Raw genomic sequence first — 4,515 nt, forward strand, 5'->3', positions numbered from 1 at the left:
ATCTCCATCTCCATTCTTGGATGAGCTCAAGAAATTCCCTCTTCATTTTCTTGAAATCATCTCTTAAACCCTAACCCTTGATTTTCTCCATGCATGTATGCAGGATGAAGATTTTTAGTTACTCCATCATCTCAAATGTAAGCTTAAGGGCTTTTTGGATCTGCACCATTATAATTTTTGAAGTTTGAAGATATGCCATTACAATTCATCTATTTCGAGAACTACCATTGCAATTCCATCTCTCCCTCGTCCATACCATTTTCTACGCCTTCAGTGTACATGGGCCCATTGGTAGACTAGTATATGTACAGAAACGTGTATGGACGTTAAGTCCCCGGCTTCTCCGTTAGAAGGAGCTATCGTCGCTCTGCGTCGTCGCCGTCGACGAGCTCCACTTCACGTGGTGCCCACCGCGGACGAGAGCCGCTCCGCTCACGCGCAGGCTGTCGTCGGCGAGCGCCGCTGTTTGGCCTCTGGCCCCCATGTGCAGCCACCAGCACGGGAGAGGAGTGTGTCATCTCCATACATGGCAGCGCGCGCTGCCGATGGGCTCCTGGCCGGCACCGCGCTGGTGCGCATGGAGGCCGCGCTGCCGATGGGCTCCTGGCCGGCACCGCGCCGGCAGCCCCGCGGCGCGGCTCGCCGACTTCTTCGACGCGGCTGCGGGGTCCGGCACGGGGGGCGTTCTAGCCGCCCTACTATTTCACGCGCGAGCCGCGCGGGCAGCACATGTGCAGCGCTGACGGCGCTGGCGTTCCTCCTCCGCAACACGGCGCCCCGTGCTGGTCCCCTGCTACGACCTAGCGACGCGGGCACCCTTCTTCTTCTCGCGCATCCGTAGACGACTTTCGGCATGTGTGCATCATGTCAGTCCGAGAAACAGAGCAAGCCACTATCTTTCAAAAAATGAAAAAACAGAGCAAGAAACAACTTCAGGTTCAGTTCAGTTCATCATGTTATCTGCAACATTGCGATATTCAGGCACACTTTTGTGTTGGATCAGGAGCTTTTCTTTCAAGCAGGCCACTGAGCGCTAGCGTAGAACAAAATATAGGATCCGTGAAGAACAAGCTAGCAGTAGAGTTCATGTCCCTACCTCTTTCTTCAGGGAGATCTGTGTCTCGCTCCTAGGCTGATGAATTTCCTTCTTAGTTTCGCATTCTGCTGAAGGTTGGAGTTTCTGCCTTGCTGGAATGCTCGGACAAAACAAACATGGAAAAACCACAAAGAAATTCTTAGATTTTCAGAAGGCGATGACTACATGAAGAATTTCGAAATCATTGCCGCCACGCAACCAACAACAGAATAATTTCCCTAATCGTGATCATTGTGAAAAGGTAACAAGAACGAAAGAAATGTGCAGAGGCGAGCTCGTGTTCGTGCACCCAACCAACCTCTTGGAGCTCCTCTACCTCGCTAAAGGACTGGATGGCAATTGCTGCTCGGACTAAGGGCGTGTGGCCTCATCTCTTCTTCAGCGCCGGAGTGGAGGTGGCAGTCCGTGGTGGATCTGTTGAGGTGGTGTCGGACCGTCGTCGGTGGTGTCGCGCTGGGCAACCCCATGGCGGCCGCCATCGCGCACTGCTCAACAACCGGCGCGAGTTCCCCACCACGGCCACCATCATCGACTTCCTCGTCATGTCCATCAGCACGAGGACATCACCGGGGAGCTCCGCGTCCTCAACAGAGGAGACGGGGACGAGGACTCCGCGTCCACAGGCATGAACAGGGAGCTCCATAGGCCTAGACGTGCCCTTCACGGACCACGGCAGCGGCGAACTTCTCCAGTGGCCTCTTGGTGCGTTGGAGCAGGTGTCGTAGCCTGCTCTTTCATGCTCCTCGTCTCCTCCGTGGGTAGCACGGGACAGGGTTAGAGGCCCACAGACATCTGCGCCCTCTCCTTCATTCTCCGCATCAGTGTGCTAGGACTATAGGTGCTTGCGCGTGCCCGCGGTGGCGGCGGCGTTGGCTTCTCGCCCACGCGCCCACGCGGCAGCTGTTCGCACACGCACCCGGATTGCGCGCGGGCTATGCTACCTCCACCACGACTGCACGCCCAGCGACAACCTATAGCCTACAGGGCCAACGACCAAGAGCGCCCCATCGCTCTCGCATGTAGGCCGTCGTGGGGAGACACTAGTTCTAAGTATCATTTGGTGTTGAGGAGACACTTAGAGTAGTTTAGGACATTGTTTTTCCTTTGGTCATACTATTAAGGGGGGTATGGACAGGTAGCTTGACCTAGATGAGTCTAGTGAGTTAGGTGTGGTGCACACTTGCTAAATCTAGCACTAGGTAGCTCCTAAAAAGCTCTTAGATCCATTGAAGCAAACTTTATTCACGTATGATTGAGAGTTGGAAGTGAATGGAGGGTCAAATGCTGACCGGACACTGGTTCTGGAGTGATCGGACGCTGGCGCAGAGTCCGGTCAGTTTATTTGATCAAGGTGAAATCGTCTGGACGCGACCGGACGCTGAAAGGTGAGGGACCGTACGCTAGGTGTCAGCGTTTGGTCGACTCCAGTAAGGTTCTAGAGAGCTAAAATCATGACCGGACGCGTCAGTGCTGATCGGACGCTGTCCAACGTCTGGTCACATCTTAAATACCGGAGTTCGGGGAGAACTGACTGGAGCGTCCGGTCAACATGACCGGAGCGTCCGGTCACCCCGCAGAGGCACATAACGGTTCATTTTTCAACCAAGGTTATAAATACTTCCTCTATTCATGAGAGGGGGTACTTTTGCTCATTTCAACAACTGAGAAAACACCTTTGAGAGTGCCAAAAAGAGCAAGGTCCTAGTGAGGTGCTTGAGATTTGAGAATCCCAAAGAGAGCCCTCATTAGTGAAAGCAAGAGTAGCAAAGTGTGCATCCACCCTTCTCATTAGGCTTGTCGTGGTCAAGTGAGAGTTCATGCTTGTTACTCTTGGTGATCGCCATCACCTAGACGGCTTGGTGGTGATTGGGAGCTTGGTGATCATCCGACGGAGCTTGTGGATGACCCAACTCAAGTTGTGAGCTGTTGTGGGTGATTCACCGTGACGGAGTGTCAAAGAATTAACCCGTAGAGAGCACTTGATCCTTACGCGGATCAAGGGGGAGCTACATCCTTGCGCGGGTGCTCTAACGAGGACTAGTAGGGAGTGGCGACTCTCCGATACCTCGGCAAAATATCACCGTGTTCCTCTTTCTCTCTTTACTTTGAGCATTACTTTGAGCAATTCAATTCTTGTCATTTACATTCATAGAATTGCCATGCTAGAGTAGGATTGAAATATAGGTTGCTAAACTTTTGTGCGGTAGATCAATAGAAATACTTTCTAGGCATAAGGGGTTAATTGGGCTAACCATAGGACTTAATTATTGCAAAGAAATTTAGAATTAGCCCAATTCACCCCCCCTCTTTGGCATCTTGATCCTTTCAATTGGTATCAGAGCCTCGTGCTCACGTATTTAGGCTTAACCGCCTAGTGAAAGATGTCTCATGAGGATGGACCTCCTCCTATCTTTGAGGGGGATGATTTTCCTTATTAGAAAATCCGCATGGAGGCATATTTAGATGCTCTAGACGTTAGAATACTTAGAGCCGCCTCACAAGGCTTCCTAAAACCTCGGGATGCTACACACCTATAAGGCGATGAGGTGAATTACGAGAAATGGAATACAAAGGCTCAAAACACCATCTTTAGAGGCATTTGCAAAGATGTGTTTAACCGGGTGAGGAACCACAAGGACGCCCATGCACTATGGTCGGACGTTTGTGCGCTCCATGAGGGAACAAAGAGTGAGCATGAGGAACGTTATCATCTTGTCATGAAAAAGCTTAACTCTTTTGAGATGCTTCCTAAAAAATGTGCTAATGAGATGTACTCATGTTTGAATGTTCCTGTAGAGAAAGTCGATGGGCTAGGACTCACTCAAATGCAACCATCTGATGTTGTAAGAAAAATCTTGAGTGTCCTCCCCATTGTTAAATATGGGCATATTGTGACCGTGCTTCATCAAGGTGATCTTTCCACCGCTACACCAACACAAATCTTGAGAAAGATCAATGCTCATGAGATGTACATGCACATCACACCTCAAGATGGCTCATCCTCTACTAAAAAGAAAGAAAAAGACTTAGCATTCAAAGCTAGCCAAGAGAAGGGCAAAGTAAGGCTTGAGTATGAGAGCACAAGTGATGATGAAATTGATGATGCAAGTCTTGCTCTCATGGTGAGAAGAACCACCAAGATGCTAAAGAAGCTCAATAAGAGTGGCATCAAGTTTGATGGCAAGAAGAAGTTCTTCACTAGCTCTAGAAGAAAGCCAATCTCCGAGATGGATTGCTATAATTATGGAGAACTTGGTCATCTAGCACACCAATGCACCAAGCCCAAGAAAGACAAGTTCAAGAACAAGTACAAGGGCAAGAAAAATGACTCAAGCAATGAAGAAGAAGATGAAAAGAAGAAAAACAAGCCATACAAAAAGAGAGATGGCAAGAAGGACTTCCACAAGAAGAAGGAAAGT

The sequence above is a fragment of the Miscanthus floridulus genome, chromosome 17, assembly GCF_019320115.1.
Source record: "Miscanthus floridulus cultivar M001 chromosome 17, ASM1932011v1, whole genome shotgun sequence".
In the NCBI taxonomy this organism is placed as follows: Eukaryota; Viridiplantae; Streptophyta; class Magnoliopsida; order Poales; family Poaceae; genus Miscanthus; species Miscanthus floridulus.